The sequence below is a fragment of the Aythya ferina genome, assembly GCF_964211825.1.
Source record: "Aythya ferina genome assembly, chromosome: 10".
NCBI classification, from domain to species: domain Eukaryota; kingdom Metazoa; phylum Chordata; class Aves; order Anseriformes; family Anatidae; genus Aythya; species Aythya ferina.
The window spans coordinates 16,820,109-16,840,403 of NC_140306.1; the positions used below are offsets into that span (position 1 = coordinate 16,820,109).

Genomic DNA, 20,295 nt, shown 5'->3' on the forward strand with positions numbered 1-20,295 from the left:
GGAGCAGCTTTAAGATAGCTCTCTGCTGTGCTCAAATGTTCACAGAAGGCTTTTTGCCTTTTATCTGCATCTTAGCTGTTTTTGCAGCTCATGCCAGGCAGTGACACACATTTACCCCCATGCCAGTACGAGCATTTATGTGGCTTTTGGGGCTTTCTATTGGGCAGGTAGTCAGAAGTGCCTGAGGAGCAGATACAGCTGTTTTACTAGCTTTTACAGTCCTGGGCAATTATCTCCTCGTAAACTATTACTTAAATCGGTGCTTTTAAAAATGTGTGCAGGGAAGATTTTCAGTGTGCTGCTGTTGGTCTTAGTTGTGTATATGAGAAAAATAAAGGAAAATGGAACGGGTGAGTCTCAAGGCTTCAGTGAGAAATGTATGAAGGGATGGAAAAAAAGTACTCTTATTTTGTGCCATATCATCTAATTTGGGTGCCATACATACTTCAGACACAGCATGCTTCTTGTAGTCATTGACACAAAGCAGCCTGGGTTTCATCAGTTAGTACTGATGCTCCATGGGCTAAATGCATGCTAGCTATGCAGTAAATCTGCAAACAACTTCTAAAATAATTATGATCACGAACTCTTCAACATCATACATCCTTTACATGCCTCAGACACCATTGCTCTTTAAAGAAATGGCTACATCTTTCTTCAATGTATTAAATTCTGTCTCAACGGGACTGAAACCTCACAGTAGTGGAGCTTTAGGGAAGGCTACATGGTCTATCATTTCCACCCCATGTGGAAAAGGCAGGATGAGAAGCCTTATTGTGCTGCAGTACTGAAAGCAAAAGCAGGAAAGCAGAAATTAGTACTAATATTGCTCAAGGCATCCAGCCTTGACACCTTAGTCCAATGCTTTCCAAAAATCAGTGTCTACATGTAGGTTGTGATCTTACTCTGCTTGTTAATATCCATTTCTAATAATTCTCCTGTAACAAAGGGATATAGATTAATGGAACTAACTTGTGTCCATTGGCTGCTGCGTTAGCAAGAAATGATGTACATGTACACACACAAGAATTTGGGCTGCAAGTAAGCAGGTTTTCTGGAAGGAAGATTGTTAGGGTGTAACCAGATTTCTGGTAAGTGAGAGCAAGGGAGAGGCATAAGAACTTCTGCCCAGAAGAGATTTGCTGAAGACTGGATTAGCAGGAGTTGAGCAACTAGCAGCTGTTGGGATAGAGGAAAGGTTTGGCTTTGGATGGCATAGGGGCTGCGAGACATGCTGACCCAGGCATAAAAACCTATCTTGCTTGCAAGGTAGTTAAATCATAAATCCTATTGTCTTGAGACTTTTAATTTCCAGGCTGAATTAATTTCAGTCCATAAGCAGATAATGAGCTGAGACACCAATATGGCTTATTGTGAAGTGATTGATTCAAAATGATGTTGAGAAAAAAAAAGGGGACATGAAAGGTCTTTAGTGTAGGATGTTGTTCTTTTTGCCATAATATATGTTGTCATGTTTGCAGTCAAGACTGAGATGGTACAAAGAGCCACTTTGGTCCAGTAATGACTGTGGAACAGCCTGTGGAAGTGCACGGTGGAGTTGCCCTGAGCTCTTTGTTAGCAGCAGCACAAACGGACCAATGATGCATCATATGAGACTGCTTCTTCAGGCAGTGAAGCTCAATTTACTCAAAACTGAAGATCAGTTTTGTCTGGCTTCTAATGGAAATATGTGGGACACTTAGCAAATTCTTACACTCTTGCCCTGCGCAAGGTAGCAAGTACTTTGGTTTCATCTAGTTCTTGCCACATGTATCTCTAGATTGAGCAAAGGTTTGGCTTCAAGTGAAGCTACTTTGTCCATGAAAGTCATGGTTAAACTCATGCCATTTAACAGAGCCAACCATAACCACCAAAAAGAAGAAGGACAAGGATGGTGAAAAATGTGGTTTGGCTTCCGTGCAGGAGCACGCCATACAGACAAGGGCTTGGAAATTCTTGGGGAGTGAAGGGGAGGGAAAGGGACAGAGGAGAGGAAGTATGATTAACCAATAAAATCTTTAGCAGTATGGAAATAAACAGAGAGAACAAACATGCAGTTCCTTAATGTAAACAGAGAGCAACCAAGGAGAATAGCAGGAGGCAAACTTAAAAGCTAGTGAAAGGCACCTTTGTTACAGTGCATAATTAGACTTTGAAATTCCTTGCTAGTGCAAGTTAGTAGTAATAATTAAAAAGGTGGCTCTGAAACAGGAGGACATTCTTAGAGAGTGCTTATAGCCAGGCTGTGAAGGCACAACCTGGAGCCACCATGTCCCACAGGAAGCATTGTTTCCCTCGTCTGGCTTAGCAGCTCAGGCTAGGTAGCAGCATCTTGGTCCTACCAAGCTAACTGCCAAACCTCTTCTGGTCGCTTTGTCTCCCACCCCGTTTCAGGCAGTGCTGTCTGGGGGTTAAAAAAGCATTGTACCATGAATCACTGGATGAAAACACTATTATTCTGTAAGAGTGTTAACTTCCCATTTTCATTTATATATTTTGGAGGTCACATATGCTTGCAGTCTTACCACTTACACAGTAAAGAAAGCTTCAGTTGCATTTATCAAGTCTCTGATTTTAAATTCATAAGTTTTATTCCTATGGTGGGCTTATTGGGTGAATTTGTGATTTTTTTAAAATGCAAATGTGATTTATTTAACTTTTAAAAGTCCCAATATCCACTGAAAGAGCTGAACATGATGATACATAAACAGTTAGTGTTACATCTACTCTGTGTAGTACAGAAATGGTTAATGTTATTTAGATTTCAGTACAGAATGTGTGTTAAGTAGCTGTCTAGTCAGAAGTCTCTAGAAATTCTCTGTGGATTAAGTAATTGAGTTTCATTTCATCTCCTCTTATAATAATGGAAGGGAAACAAAGCAGGTAGATGAGGGTACTTGTCACTGAGTTATTTAACAAGTCAGTGTTCTGCTTACACCATTTGGATCACTTTTAGGAGGAAAAAAGTCTTTCTCTTCAAAGAGAGAGAGATAGACAAGTCATTCAGATCTAGGAAGAAGAGAATTCAGTGCCTGGACATCCAGATTCTAAGTTGTATATAGGCTTTTTACTGTCTCCCTGCATACAGAGATGTTGACCTTTAAAGAGCAATTTATCAAAGTTTCTGATTAAACAGGGCAGAACTCTCATCTGCTGTAACTTGACATAATTTCCTTGATGTCAATGGATTTAACTAGGAGAGAATCTAAATCATATTAGTTAATTTATGAGTATCAAAACAGGGCTAAGTTCTGGAAATGGATATAAAAACCCCAATTGTCCCTTATGAGAATAAACCAGGGCTCTCAAAACTCAGCAGGCACTATGCAGTGTGTTAGAGTGGTTTCAAATACAGTGTTGAACCTAGCAATGAACTGACTCAGTCATTTTTCACAGGAGCCCTGGAAAAACTTATGAAAGAGGTTTGTCTCATAGCTAAGTGGAGCAGGCCATTTTAGCCTGTGGTTTTGCACCATAATAATCTTTTAGTGTTAGTGGAGCTGACTCTAGAAAGTGATAATCATACTAATCCCCGCTTACAGGAATTAATACTTTGTGGGTATATACTTTATAGTTATAGTCCTCAGGGGTTTGGGCTCTATAATGTGATCTTCAATTAGTCCCCAACTATACCATCTCTACCATCCTAATTTTATTTATTTTACCAAAACATCCTTCTGCAGAGAGAAAACACATATTCTATTTGTTTGGGTATCTACAAATTAGACATATACTAGGAAACCTAAAGACAAATCTTTGTCTTAATAGTCAATGTGGGAAAGATTTGGCCCTAGGGAATTCTGTGTCGTCATAAAGACAATACAGCTGTGTCCTTCTCCAGCTGCTCTGTGGGAAATTGCATCTGAGGGAGGGGAGCTGGGGGAGAATGAAAGGTAAAATAAGAAAAAAAATATAAACAGAATAATTTGAGACAACCTTAAACTGGTAAAAACCAGGCATCAGAACCAGGAGCTGGGAGCCTGACATCCTTTGTTAATCCTGGTGATCTAGTAAGTGATCATGTATGATTGTAAATGATTGTCTCTCTTCCCTGTGTATGAGACTAGAAGCCTGGACTCAGGCTCTCAGATCTTTCCTTTGCATATTATTGACTACAGGGGAAATATTCTCATCAGTAATGTTGCAGAAACACTAAGGAGAGACTGGCAGTTACACACCTTCAAGAATTTCCAACTATGATGAAAATACATATTAAAATACCTCCATGTAGGTTCTGCCATATCGAAAATGTGTTTTTACATTTGTATGTCTATGTAATACTGAGTGATAATGTGATATTCATGGTAAAATCTTTGATATTAATCCTATTAAATATGTAATTTCAAAAACTAAAGAAAAAATTGACCTTGACAAACTTTGTGGGTTTGTAAGTTAATGTAGATATTTTGCTATCATTTCTCTTTTAGGAACAATATAATTTTTATTCTTTTGTACAAAACATGACAACATAAAAAGCAACCCCTCAAACACTGTACAAGTGTCTGACATTAAATTCAAAATGTAAATACAATGCCAAGTCCAACCTAATTAAAACACATCAGGTATTAAAACATTTTTTCTAAGTTGAGTGCTAGTGGATATGGGATTTTTGCTAGAGGATAACGGTAAATGGATTTTGGTCCACTGTGCTCACTGTTTTGTTTTTCTTTGTTAGTTTCAATAAAAAAAAAGGGGGGGGGGGGGGGGGGAGGGACAGGAGAGAAAATGTGGTTAAGCCAAGCATTACTGAGATGGTCTCGATGTGTATGTTCATGCATGTTTCTGTGCGTGAAATAACGTATTGGTTGGTGTTTTTTTTTTCCAAATAGCTAAGAAAAACTTAGGAGGAATAAGTCTGAACATATTCCATTATCAAAAGGAAAGTCATGCATATGACTTTCATGTCATGAAATATAATCTTGATATATAAAATAGTTTAAGTTTGAAAATTACGGATACAGAGCCGTGGATATTAGCAATGATAACTGGAGGCTGTGAGATAATACATTGTATCACTATATTTACAAATAACTTGCATTTCCTTCAAAGAAGTCAGCTCTATTGTTTTTGTACATTATTGTTGGTATATCCCAGAATAACTCAGCAGGTGATATGTTGACTATTTATGATTTCCATGGAGCCATTAGGAGTAGAGTGCATATGTCAATATACATGTTGATTAGATTAGCACAGAACATAATGGTTTTAGGGGAAGAATAACCAGGATTTGTGTTATTTTCAAGCATATCTAAATTGCTTACAGTAAAGGAAAAGGGAATAGTAAGTCATGAAATTTCAAGGAGAGTTGAAATCAGAATATGATAATGGTATCAGTGCTGATAGCTTTCAGGAAATGGCTATTAAGCAGTGTGCTGTGCAGCTTTCTGCAATAACACTGTCTAAAACCCCCAGGCAATGAGCACCCTGTGAGGGTATGTAATTGCTACCTTCTGTGGTCCCTGAGGTTTTGATATCAGTTGAGCAGTCATGTGTGCTTCAGCCTATTGCCAGGGACTTAAAATTACATTATAGACCCAGAAATGTGCAGTACTTCAAGTAAATCCACACCCAAACCCCAGAAGACTATTTGAGTGTAGAAGCTTTCCAGATGGGAATTTAAATGCTAAATTTCATGTCATATTATTTAGCAGGTTAGTTTATCCCTCATTTGTTTGCCATCTGTCATTATTGCAGCAAAAATGCTTGTAATTCACCAGCACACACACACAAAAAAAAAAAAACTACCTGAAACCAAACATGATTGCTCTAAGATGCAATTTCATAGTACTTGCAAATGATAATGACACGATTAGGGGAAAATTTGCTTGGCAGTTGTTGTTTTTTGTTTGTAAAGTCATGACTGCTGTTCCAGCTTTGGTTTTCTTTTCTTTTGTTGGGCTGTTTTTTGTTTCTGCATACACAACTGATCAGGTGTGAGAAAAGGTATGTATCTAACAAATTTGTTTGGTGGAATGGATCAGAACCAATAGACAAAAAAATGGACTCAGATTACAGTCTTTAATGGCAGAGCTTTTACAGCTGAATTTATGGTTTAATTTCTGTCACTACCATTCTAAGAATAAAATTCTGTACATAAATCCCTAGCAGATCTGAAAAAGGGCAGTGATTTATGTACCAAAAGACAATGAGCTGATCTTTGCTCACATTAATTTCATTTTGGAGGCGAAAGATGGTGACTTTTCCCTATAGAAAAAAAAAAATGGCAAAAGCCCAATAACAATATAAAAGAAATAGCATGAAAAATAATTCAGTTTTTATTTACAGACATTCCTCTACTAACAAAAATGAAATGTGTAAACCTCAAAAATTAATGCTGCTTTCAAAAATCTAATTAAACAAAATAAGCATCATTTTAGTCTCCCTGTTTATGAGTGAAATAGACATTGAAGAACCCCATTTCTCAGATTTAGGTGTCAGTACACTTTTTTACATTTTTCTTTCCACAAATCAAATGTGAGAATCCCGCTGCATTGAGTTATGTTCTTGTCATTGATTCTATTACGCTGTAAATTCTATTACATTTATTGGACCAGAGGGAATATTGTGATAATCTCCCATCCAGTTTTGGATTTCATGAGCTGCTTCTTATTATTTCATGGTCTGCTAGATTAAAAAAATTCTCTTTTCAGATATGTACTGGTCAAACTGCCAGCATCAGTGTTGCAGCTGCATGGTATCACTTGTTCTTCCTGACACAATGTGTGAAAATGCTTCGGCATAATTTCTTTTTTTCAGTGATGTGTGCTTGTTCACAGAAAGTAAATATCAAAGCTCTCAGGAGTAACATATGATAGTAGTAGAGGAGATGATGAATTCATCGTAAGACAATGTTGCCTCTAGAAAGCTGTGAGAGTTTCTGGAACTGCAGGTGCACCTGGGGAAACGTATTGCAAATGCCTAAAATGAATTCAGAACTATTCCAAAAAGCAGCTGGGGAAGCATAAAATGAAAGAAACAGCAAGAGTTTTTGTTGTTGTTGTTGTTGCTTTAGAGAAACACAAGCAATGGATTATCCTTTGAAGAGACCTGTACCTTCAGTGTTACTAGCTAGCAATGCTGAGTGGATTACTTTGAGATCTATTTGATCTTTGCTCTCATTTGCTCTAGCTTACTTTGCCTGCCCATGTCTCTGTTTCCAATCTGGGAGAATTATATTGTCTAACTTCGGCATTTCTGACCTGTGTTTAGAACAGATAGGATTTACCTTGAGCTGTAAAACCTGCATGGATTTACCAATGCAACAAACAAAATCTGAAAATTGCTCTTGCTGGTAGAATGGAAGGAAATCAAAATGATGGCTTTATTATTAAAATCTGACTCTAGCTCTGTCTCCAATGGATAAAGATTTCATGCATCAGTTTATGGCAATGTGAAGGGTGCAGAAACTTACTGCTTCCAAAAGAACTAATAGGTAGAAGTAATTCAGTCACTTCATGCTAATGACCACGTCCTTCTGGGTATACAGCATTTCAGGGAAGAGGAAAACAACCCAAGTAGTCTGAATTACACGTTATTCCAACTAACAGAATTGTTTTACTCATTTTCCTCTTTGAATCATCTAATTTGGTGCTCTGAGGGTTCAGGAGGAAATAGAGGAAGAGTTCTGATCCATGCATGGAAAGCAGTCCCTTCAGGACCTTGGGATCTCAGATCTGCAGATATGTGTGTGTCTAAGGCTTAGAACTGAGCACACATACAACCAGGGGATCTTGCCCTCTGTGTGAGGAACTCTCTGGTGCATGGACACAGGGATCCCTGCACTATAACCGCGCCCTGGAAGCCCCTGGCTGTTGTAATTTCCCTCACAATTTGGCAGAGACACCATAGCTTCATGTAGAGCTGACCCCGTATATAATATGCCATCTAGCAGGGCTGTATGATTAGGGACAGATGGTTTGGCATCCTGGCTTGTGTCAGCAAGCGTGTGGCAAGCAGGACATGGTGGAGATTGTCCCCCTCGTATGTGACACTGGTGATAACACACCTTGAATACGGTGTTCAGTTTGGGGCCTTACTACAAGGACATTGAGTTACTTGAATGTGTGCAGAGAAGAGCAGCAAAGCTGGTGAAGGGAGTAGAAAACAAGGCTTATGAGGACTGGCTGAGGGAATTGGGGTAGTTTAGTCTGGAGAAGAGGAAGCTAAAGGGAGACTGCAATCACTCTCTACAACTACCTGAAAGGAGATTGCAGCAGGGAAGCTGTCAGTGTCTTTTCTCAGGTGACTAGGGATAAAACTCAAAGAAATGATCTCAAGTTGCACCAGAAGAGGTTTAGAGTGGAAGAATTTCTTCACAGAGAACATGGTGAAGCATTGGAACAGGCTGCCCAGAGAAGTGGTGTTTGTCCCCATTCCTTGAGGTGTTGGAGATGTGTGAGTGTGTCACTAAGGGTCATGGTTTAGTGATGGGATTCTGTAGAGCAGGTTGCTGGTTGAACTTAGTGATCTTGAAGGTCTTTTCCACCCTGGATGATTCTATGATTCTCCTGCCTTCCCAGCTGTGCCCAGAACACAGCTTCTCCCCCATACAGATGCTTAAATTCCAACTCCTCCTCCTCATGTTCTTTTCCAGGATCCTGGTTTTTACGTTTGCAATGACTTAATTTCTTTACCCTGTGCAAATTCATAGCTTGTTGGCTCCTTAAACTGAACTTTTATGCTACTTAAAAATCCAAGGACAGATCTAAGGTGAAGAGGTTATTTTAAAAGGGTAAGTGAAAGTTTTTTTTAAAACCATAATTAACAAGAAAAGGTTGATGTTACATTTGCTGGAGAACTCATGTAAGAACGTGGAGATTCTGTCATTTCTATCCAGACAGAACTCAAGCATGTCGTCACGTAGCTGGGAAAGAGACGTGGTCATAAGAATCTGAGTAAGAATTAAGCCAGGGACTCTGCTGTAGATTTTGCCATGTCTTTTTAATTCCTTGTTGCCTCCTTTTCCCAGTCTGTACAACACAGGGTTATAAAATTTAGCTGGATTGAGCCTAAGGAATGGGATCTGAATAGGATGACATACCAAAATAGGCAAAATATAAATCTATTATGAGGGTTTCATCTATCCATCTGGTAGCCTGATCAAGTGGAAGGTATCCCTGCCTGTGGCTGGGAGTTTGGAAGTAGAGGATCTTTAAAGGTTCCTTCCAACTCAAACCATTCTGTGATTCTATATATATCAAAGTAACTTCTGAATTAAGTCCTTGAAGAGGGAGAAACCTGCTGATAATAGTAAGACATCATAAATGTCGTGTCAATTGATTATGCTTATGGCAAAAAAAAATTAAAGGACCAGAAGACTGCGTAAGACATACTGATATTGATTTCATGAGATTAAGCTATTGCACGGAGGGATACAGAATTAGGGTGTTGTGTTATTGTGCAAATAAAAAGGCAAAGAGGGGGTCTAAGCAGTAATGGAAACAGTGCTTCAGGGCCAAGGACTGCTGTGACTCCAGATGCCAGCAGTTTGTTAAACATAATACAAAACAACATAAAATGTAAAAAATGCAACTGGAACAAAAGGTTAGACCTTCTCACTCCATGTCTCAGTAAAAAGAATGAGAACAAAAACAAAGTCACTTAGCAGCTGGGGTTTCTTAAATCTTACCAGCACTTTTCAGTCTCCTCCACTATCAAAACAGTCATATCACTACACAAGCAGCACCCTACCGTTAAGCAAATAGGGTCCCTCTCATCCTCCTATTGCATAAACAGTCCCCTACTATGTCAAAAGTATCCTTTCATCGCCATGCAGCATCTCATTATTTCAAAGGCAACATCCCACTACTGCATTACAACTCCATTACACAACGGGAACATCAGATAACTTTCTCATTAAGTGCTAAATTTAAAAAAGTGTTGCTGAACTAAACAGGCCTACTACATATTCTTTCTCTTTAAAGCTCCTCCAACTTTCTTCCATTTTCATGTTCTGCTTCAAAGGGTCAAGCTGATTTTGTGTAATACTGCTGTTAGGGGAATACCTTTATGGACCAACTTGGGTCACTGCATTCAAAGGTCTTACCTGGTACCTTGGGATTAACAGACTGTGTGGCCTAACTGTCCGCTTTGCTTTTCCTACCATTCCTCCAGGACCAATCTGATTGCCCCAAGTAAGAACATTACTTCTAGGTGCGTGAAGGTCACTCCATCTCCCTGCTGTTGGACTCAGCTCTTTTAACAGAGCTAATACTGCTATCTACAGACTAGACTCTTAGCATCCTTTACTGGACCTAGTTCCAGTATGTTCAGTTCTAGTTCCAGTGATGCATATTTATGCATCAAAGATGGTCTTAGAAATTATCTCACTAAGACATCAGGTAATGATGTGAAAGGAAAAGGAATTACAATTTATGTTCTGAAGGATAATGAGATTTAAAATTTTGGCTATATTTCTAAATAGAACAAAATCCTTACATTTTGAAAATCACATTTTGAATCTGACATTTTATAAATGCCCATTATCTTCTACCTTCCCTGGAAAAAATAGTAAGAACTCAAAGCAGCAAGTCATTGCAAATTGCAAAATAAAAATCTAAGCAAGGTTTGGAAGAAAAAGCAGTAAATTTTATTATACCAGCTGCTATTATTGGTAAACAAGTCAGGTTTGGGGGCATGCAGCTTCTGCTTCAGGTCTGAAACAGCAACATTCTTTGACTCCTTTCCAGATGCATCATCTGGTCTAATAAAAGATATTGTCTCCCAGCATGCCTTGCCTTATTCATGTGTTTAGGCCTCTTCTGCTACAACAAACAGTAATAAAAGGATATTTCTGTACAAAAATGACATTTCCACAGAGTTAGTACTTTCATCAAAACATCATTCAAGAAAAGTGGGTTGATTTTGTCAAACTATCTTTTTCAGCAGGCACAGTCTTTCATATTCTGTATAACAATTCAATTTAGCAAAAATTATCAGTGTTCCAAAATAATGCATAAACATTGGTAAAATGTGATGATAGCTTTCATTTGGAAGAAGCTTAAACAAGCTAGAAATGGATCTAAGGAGAATAAAAACAGATACAGCAAAGGCATTGCATAGTCTGAGATCCTATGGCAGTCACAGCCTCAGGACATAGCTAAGACATGATATTGTAAGAGTCGAGTGGCAATTTTTAATTTGTCAACAATAGAACCACCTACTGCTGAATTAAAGAGCTTTGTATCTTTGAGAACAATCAAATCACCAGCTGTGATCAGAGAATGTTAGTGCTGCGGTATATCACAGGGAAATCTTTTCCTCTCTCTTGAGCAATATCCAGTATGAGTGAATGAGTACTTTTAGCATGGGGCCTTTTTACTGAGGTATGTTGCTATGAACTGCAATGCATATGTACATAAGCATTTCCTTTCCTCTTCTGTCATTCACATGCTCACAAAGGTGAAGGGCATGCTTTTGGGCAGTTCTCGTAGTATTTAAGATTTTGTGACTAAACATTTATACATGTATTTATAAATATCTAATGGCATTTCCCAGTTTCTGATGGAGCTCTATAAAATTTAGAAAGGTCTACATTCATTTTTCCTGGGCTTCTACATAGATTTAGCAGGGAATCTCTGTTAATGTCTGCTTGTTCTTCCTGGCTTTGTTTTTTTGTTCCCCCACTAGCAGCAGTCACATCTCATCTTCAGACATCAAACCCTTCCACACTGCTGCTTTCCATCTGAGCCAAAGAGACAAACCTCTTCGGTGAGGTTGAGTCTCCTGAGTGAGAGGTTGCAGTACTGGATCAAAGCTAAATATTCTGTTAAATTTTAATGGAAATGCATGTCCCTGTGGCCAAACTCCATACAGCTGCTACACTTACTCATCCTAGTAGCTAGGGCCTGTTGTGAGAGGTACACCTCCCCAGAAGAGGCAGAAGAGACTCCCAGTTAAAATATGATGTAAATGTCTTCTTGCTATTATATTCTCAACTCTCCATTCAACATGAGATGGAAAGAGAGCCAGAGCTGATAGCAACTCTGTTACTTTCCCAAACAGAAAGCCAGAGATTGTGTGGAAATATTAAATGCAATGAAGTTTCGGCTGCTGATAGGATGGCCCTTGTAGCCAAGCCTGTGCTCTCACTGAAGTTTGTATTCATAGGCCTTTTCCTATAGTTTTTCCCCATAGTGACCAGCCCCAGTTATGGTACCTTAGGTATACCAGAAACATTATCAGAGGCAAAATTGACAGATCAGTTCATAGAATCATAGAATCATAGAATATCCTGAGTTGGAAGGGACCCTTAAGGATCATCAAGTCCAACTCTCGACACCGCACAGGTCTACCCAAAAGTTCAGACCATGTGCCTAAGTTCACAGTCCAATCTCTTCTTAAATTCAGACAGGCTCGGTGCAGTGACCACTTCCCTGGGGAGCCTGTTCCAGTGTGCAACCACCCTCTCTGTGAAGAACCCCCTCCTGACGTCCAGCCTAAATTTCCCCTGCCTCAGCTTAACCCCGTTCCCGCGGGTCCTGTCACTAGTGTTAATGGAGAAAAGGTCTCCTGCCTCTTGACAACCCCTTACGAGGAAGTTGTAGACTGTGATGAGGTCTCCCCTCAGCCTCCTCTTCTCCAGGCTGAACAGGCCCAGTGACCTCAGCCGTTCCTCGTACGTCTTCCCCTCCAGGCCTTTCACCATCTTCGTAGCCCTCCTCTGGACACTTTCCAACAGTTTCATGTCCTTTTTATACTGTGGTGCCCAGAACTGCACACAGTACTCGAGGTGAGGCCGCACCAGCGCAGAGTAGAGCGGGACAATCACCTCCCTTGACCTACTAGCGATGCCGTTCTTGATGCACCCCAGGATACGATTGGCCCTCCTGGCTGCCAGGGCACACTGCTGGCTCATATTCAACTTGCTGTCTACCACGACCCCCAGATCCCTCTCTTCTAGGCTGCTCTCCAGCGTCTCATCGCCCAGTCTGTACATGCAGCCAGGGTTTCCCCGTCCCAGGTGCAGGACCCGGCACTTGCTCTTATTGAACTTCATGCGGTTGGTGATCGCCCAGCTCTCCAACCTGTCCAGATCCCTCTGCAAGGCCTTTACGCCCTCATTTGAGTCCACAACTCCTCCAAGTTTGGTGTCATCAGCAAACTTGCTCAAAATACCCTCTATTCCTACATCCAGATCATTTATAAAAATATTGAAAAGTACCGGCCCTAAAATGGAGCCTTGAGGGACCCCACTGGTGACCGCCCGCCAGCCTGACGCAGCTCCATTTACCATAACCCTTTGGGCCCTGCCCATTAGCCAATTGCTCACCCATCGTATGATGTTTTTATTTAGCTGTATGGTGGACATTTTGTCCAGTAGGATCCTATGGGAAACCGTGTCAAAAGCCTTGCTGAAGTCCAAAAAAATCACATCAGCTGGTTTCCCTTGGTCCACCATACGGGTGATCTTATCATAAAAGGAAATCAGGTTAGTTAGGCAGGACCTACCCTTCACAAACCCATGCTGGCTGGGACCAATGACTGCTTTGTCCCCCAGGTGCGCCTCAATAAGTCCGAGAACCAACTTCTCCATGATTTTACCAGGCACTGACGTGAGACTGACAGGCCTGTAATTGCTAGGGTCTTCTTTCTGACCCTTCTTGAAAATCGGCACAACATTTGCCAGCTTCCAGTCTACCGGGACCTCTCCAAATTCCCAGGATCGTTGAAAAATAATTGATAGAGGTTCCGCGATGACATCCGCCAGCTCTTTCAGCACCCGGGGATGAATCCCATCCGGACCCATGGACTTGTAGGGATCCAGGTGGAGTAGCAAATCCCGCACACGTTCAGGGTCAGTTGGGAGTTTGTCATCCCCACCGTCCCGGTCCTCCAGCTCAGGGCACCCTGGGTCCCGAAGCCCATCATCGGCATTGAAGACAGAGGCAAAGAAGGCGTTAAGCGTCTCTGCTTTGCCTACGTCATCGTCTGTGAGGAGACCTTCCCTATCAAGGCCCTATGTTTTCTTTAGTTCTCCTTTTTCCATTTACATATCTAAAAAAACCCTTTTTATTTTCTCTCACAGACACAGCCAGCTTCAACTCTAGCTGTGCTTTGGCCACTCGAACTTTCTCCCTACAAACACGAACAGCATCCCTGTATTCTTTCCATGACGCCTGGCCCTCCTTCCAGTAGCGAAACACTCTCTGTTTCCGCCTAATCTCCATTAGAATGTTCCTGGTCAGCCACGCCGGCCTCCTGCCCCGCCTGCCTGACTTGCGATATTTTGGAATTGCCTGATCTTGTGCTTCTAGGAGGCATCGCTTAAAGAGTGACCAGCACTGGTGGACATCGAGGCCTTCAAGAGCAGTTTCCCAGGGAAGTTACTCTAGTTCAGTCTAATTCCAAAACTAACCTTATTTTTAACCTTATATAAGTTGTTCATCATTTGTCAATATAGATAGTATATGGAAATTGTAAGATTTTTTTCATATAAAAGCATAAGTTTACATCTTCCTGATGAACAATAGGACAATACTGACAGCATGAAGCTAGACCTGGAAAAGAAAATACATTTGGGAGAGAGCTTATTGATTGATTCTATTGAAAAACACTTCCAAACAATGTACTATTTAGGTCATTTTCTCTCATGCTAGTCAGCAGAAAATTAGGACTAGGTGTTTTTCTTCAAATCGTAGATATTAAAAACACATCTGCACCCCAAAGCATTTCATAGTAAAATTGTACCTTCTAGAATTGTGCTTGGCTGCTTTGATATTGGCATATCAGGGGGAAAAAAAATATTTCTTGTCTGATTAAAGAAATTCCTGTCTTTCTTACACTGTGGCACCCAAAACTACACATAGTGCTTGAGGTGAGGCCACACCAGAGCAGAGCAGGACTGTCCTCTCCCTCGACTGGCTAGCAGTGCAGTGCCTGATGCACCCCAGGGTACAGTCGGCCTCTTTTGCTGCTGACTCATATTCAGCTTGCCATTGACCAAAAGTCTTGGATCCCTTTCTTCAGGGCTGCTGTCCAGCCTGTCATCCCCCTGTCTGTATGCATAGCTTGGGTTGCCCCTTCCCAGGTACAGAATCCAACACTTGCTCTTGGTGAACTTCATATGCTTGGTGATTCCCCAGCCCACTGATTTGTCCAGATCTCTCTGCAAGGTCTCTCTGCCCCCGCTGGAATCAACCACTTATCCCAGTTGAGTGTTGTGTGCAAATTTACTTAGTATAGCTTCAAGTTCTTCATTCCAGTAATCTATGAAAACACTGAAGAGAACTGGCCCTCAAAGGGAGCCCTGGGGAGCCCCACCAATGACTGTCCACCAGCCTGATGTAACCCCGTTTACTACAACCCTTTGAACCTGACCCATCAGCTAATTGTTCACCCATCGTATTGTGTATTTGTCTAGCTGTACACTGGACATTTCATCCAGAATGATACTGTGAGAAACAGTATTGAAAACTTGCTGAAATGCAAAAGGCTACAACTGGCTTCCCTTGGTCAACTAGATGGGTGGCATAAAAGGAAATTTAGGTAGTTAAGCAGTACCTTCCTCTCATGAACCTGTGTTGTCTGAGACCAATGACCACCTTTCTTTCTGAGGTCTTCAATAACTCCCAGAACAATCCTTTTTTTTTTTTTTTTTTAACTTCTTTTTCCCTGTCTCAAGTGTATGTAAAAGCAAATTAGACTTTACACAAAGTGTGAAATTTCATGAATTTTAGCTGATAACTCAGCGTGCTACAATGTCAGAACTACCTACCTAGGTCATCCTGATCTTAACTAATATGCCCCACTGCTGACCAGTACCTGGGCTTTCCAACTGTACCATTATTATATGCTGTACTTATAATGTAAACAATTTGATGAAGGAAGCAGACTTTAAAAACTAACTTAGGTAAATTTTAATGCAGATCTCTTAAAATAAGACTACAAATTTAATTAGACCATACTTTCACCTTCCCTCCAGCAAGGGCATATCTTTGAAGATCATCACTTGCCATAAAAGCACTGCCACACAAGCTATTTTTTAAATGCAATTAACCAATATAAAATATTTGTCATTGGAGAAATAACACTTGCACTTCTTTGAGTACAGTTATTGAAAGGTACAGTCTAACTTTTTCTTCTATAGAGATGATCATGAAAGCAAACTTCTACGCGATACATGGTGTGTTTTAAAACACATTTCTTCAGTTATCAAAATTTACATTAATGACATTGTGATTAGATTTTAAGGTTTTTATTCTATAAATATTCTACTTTCCATTTAAAGCAGGAAAAAAATCTTCTTCTTAGTCTCCTACATACAAGGGGAAATTTAGATGAATGTTCAACAGCAAATACAGCAGAATTTTGTTTTCTAACTTGCTTTAAGCATGGTTATAACCCCCAGAGCTTACATGTATGTTACTGATTCTAGGAGCCCTTTAAAAGACCTGAAATACCGCTTGTGATGAAAAAGTGGGGGAAAACCTATCATAACGCATCTTTTAATATGCCAGTCACCATCCTAGCTTTCACTGTCTCTTCAGCTAGCTGAGGAACTCTCAGCCAGCCCAAAATTGCAGAGGTATTAAAAATAAAAATTAGATTACATTTAAAAAAAAAAAAAAAAAAAAAAGTCAAGCAAGGTAAATACCCACATTACCCCTTTCTACTTTCCATATTGGCCTGCAGGACTGCCCAGTGTAGAAGGAGCAAGGAAGAACAAACAAATGAGCAGTTCATGAGCTGTCTCATCAGTGTCTCAAGGTCCTCCTGTGCATAAATTGCGCCTCTCTACTTGAATGGTGCAATTAAAATCAGGTATCTTTATTTCAGTGGTGATGTCTGGTATCTCTAATGTAATAGGCAGCTTCATCTGATATGGTTTGTGCCTGGTGTAACATTTGGTATTTCAGAGATGGATATGACTAATAATTTTATAATCTTTCTCATTTTCTCAAGCATCCTTCCCTTTCTTCTGTTGGGTATGGTGAGGCCCTGCATCTTTAGTGTATTGATCGTATGCTTGCACAGCAAACAAAGGCATAAGCCCTTGTTGGCATGAACCTCATTCAGCCTAATCTAGCAAGCATGGATGGCAGTGGCAGGAAAGATAAGACATGGTTTCTGGCACTCATGCTGACAGCTTCCTAGATACCCCAAGCATACCTTGATTGCTTCTGCCTTGATAGTATTCTTGAGTCTGCTACACATGCTGCTAGATTTACTCCTTTTTCCTAAACAATTAGGAAAAGAAGAAAGCACAAAGCACAACCCACTGCTTATTTTCAATTAACATGCTTTCATATCTTCAAGTCTCTCCAATACTTCTGTGTCCCAACAGCTAAAGAATCTGAGTACCTGAATATATGTCTCTAAACTTCTAATAACATGGCAGTACGTTTTCCTGGAGAGCTAATTTGTGAGGTCAGGGGAGCAACAACTCCTAAAGAAGCAATTCACAAGAATAACATTAAAGCAGCATTGACTGCTGTAAACATCCCATTGGAACAGGTAAGATTTCCACTAATTATGCATTTTACTACCCATTGTTACTCATCACCTATCTTAGAGGTTATCTTAGAGCCTAAGTTCCACACAGATTCACGTTCAGTACTCTCAGTGCCCATAATGAGCATTTTGGGGTCCGAAGGGCTGCTGAGACTGGCCCTATGCACTGGGTGTTGAGGACTCCATGTGGTATTGATACCTTGCTGGCGTGTACACAATTTGCATTTTACTTGTATGGGTCTCTTGGTAATGGAGAGAAACAAGGTCATTTAGACTGGCAGCTCAAAAATATTGAGCTTAAGGAGTGTTTCCTTTTTTAGACAAAATATCCCCAAACTTGCCTTGCTTGAAATAAAGCCAGAGCTCTCTCCTTTCTGAAAGATTTTCAGACCATATAATTGAGCGCTAACTTGGTATTTAGATATAAAATTGGATTTTGTAATGGATTTCAAATGACAAATCACTATTAGGCATTTGATTCTACATTTAAAGAGACAGGTGAAGCACCACTAGCTTTCTTATTTATGTGATGTACTCCAGTCAAAACTTTCAAGGTAGAAAATTATGCAATCTGCTTTAAAAATAAAAGAATAATAATAATAAAAAAATCCATTAACATTAATGTGAACAGTAGGTGGCCAACTGGTCTTCCTAGACACCTTTGAAAAAATCCAATTTTGATTTCAGCATTTGGAACTTACTTAGTGGAAAAGTGTCTCGCATATCTCACCAAACCTGAATCAGAATGCCTTCACCAGTTCTGCAAGAGACACTTAGAAACTGTAATTCTCTAACCTGTTTGCGTTATCTAATTGCATAGCTCTACGTTTCTTCCAGGAGATGCTAACTAGGGAATGATCCCTCAAGAGAAGCCATGTAATGCTGAAGCATCTGAATAAGGAGCATCATTTCTAATACTCTGTGTAATCAGGACATCATCATCCTGAACGGGTAAGTACTTCCATGCTCTTGGGCATTTCTCTTTTGCTTCAGGAATATTGTCCAACTGCAATTGTCAGGACAGCTTCCAAGGCATCTCTAGAGGTATAATACAGAATGTACAACAAATACAGATGTGACCTTTGCATTGGTAAAACATCTTTAGTTATAAGTTTATGATTGCTATTGTTTCAAATGACAGTGACTGTCAGTACTACATAATAGCTCTTTATTATTATGTCTTGTGATTCTAGATGTCCTCCTCCACATGATATTTTCTTACTCTGGTAATTCTAAGTATTTTAAGCTTTTGCATACAACCCTCAGATGGGTCACATTGAGGCCACATTTTTCCCCCTCTGGTACTGTTCTTGCAGTCTACTGTTCCAGCCACGTACTTTGCTTAAAACATTTCTTACCTGTCAGCACCTGGAGAGGAATTCACAAGCTTCTGACATCCAGTAAAAACACTATCAACCTCAATGATGTTTCTTTGAAACTACCACCTTACTATATTTATTTTCCCATCACAATTCCTGTATGAGTGCGTTTATGCATGCAACTACTGAGGTCAGAGAAGGGGAAATAGAATTAAGTAGGTCCAGTTCCAAATTTCTTATCTAAAGCCAGTTAATTCATATGATGGCAAAATAAAGGAAGCTAAAGCAGAGTATTAAAACTGCAACTGCTGCTTAACATCAATAGGAACGGCAGGATATTTGTGGAAACCTTATTTAAAATGTGATTTCACTAACTCACTCAGTGGAGACTGCCATTCCTTACCACAGATGGTGCTGTTGGATGGACCTAGCTGCATTCAGCAACTCTATCTAAAAGCCTCTGGTTTCTTTCATCAAATAGTTAAGGTTTCGTTAATGCCCAAATGATTCTTTAATCTGAGGTGAACTGAGGATACTTTCTAGCAAAAAAATAGATATGAAAATTCTCCTTTGATTTTTCCTATCATGAATTCCATTTGACACTTCAAATAGTCTAGTACACAAGAGAGAGCTCAAATCACAAGTAGAAATATTAGCTGCCTGTCACTAATTGCTGATATTTGCAAATGTTTCCAGGGTACTTACATCTCTCACCTCCAGGTCCAGAGCTCAAGTTAAAAATATAAGAAGCACTAAGAATTGAATAAAAGCTCCTTCACTGACACCTCTTACAAATGAGATTATGAATCTTGCTACAATTTTTTTTTTTAAGAAACTGCCATCATCTATGTCTTGACAGACATTATTTGCCACACAATAATGCTCACATAGAAAAGTGTGCCCTTCTGAGCAAAAAAAGCTCATGTGCTGTTTTATGTGATGGCTTCTTCTGAGCCTGGAAGTAAAATTAAACAGCTGCTAGCAACAGTTCAGAATGATTAACCTATGTCAGGACTGTGAATTGTGGCTCCGGGCAGAAGGTTAGATGTGGTTCTTAGGGACATGGTTTAGTGGGTAATATTGGTGGTAGGGGGATGATTGGACTACATGATCTTGCAGGTCTTTTCCAACCTTAATGATTCTATGACTCTCTGAGTACTGTGGCTGCTAATGCAATCTCAGTGATGTTCTTTGTCTAATGCTGCCACTCTGAAGTCAGTGCCAAAAGTCTTATGAACACTACAGTAGAAACTTAGTTAATACTTGTGCTCTGTGAAATATCATTGTCCAAAGCATAAAAGAAAAGTACAATACTTCTTTAGCCTGTTGATCTCAGCAGAAACTAAAAGTAAAGTTGCCAGGTTAGCCACTGGAAAAGGGGAGACTGACTCACTTGTTTGATTTTGGAGGAGGCTGAATAGGATTCATCATTATTATGTTATGGGATTAGACATCTTGACAGCTGGAATTTGACATCACCCACCAGAAACACACTGAACAGTCTTTTTAGAAAGTGTTAATAAAC

At 39.9% G+C, this 20,295-nt stretch overlaps 1 long non-coding RNA gene across 1 annotated transcript in view; it reads left to right on the forward strand.

Moving 5' to 3' along the window:
• LOC311442362 overlaps nt 1-20,295 on the forward strand; it is an 85,334-nt gene that overhangs the window by 62,278 nt on the left and 2,761 nt on the right. Inside the window, exons 2-3 of the long non-coding RNA XR_014696571.1 lie at nt 17,257-17,454; nt 18,289-18,402. This is a non-coding gene — a long non-coding RNA (uncharacterized lncRNA). The remainder of the gene's footprint in view (nt 1-17,256; nt 17,455-18,288; nt 18,403-20,295) is intronic.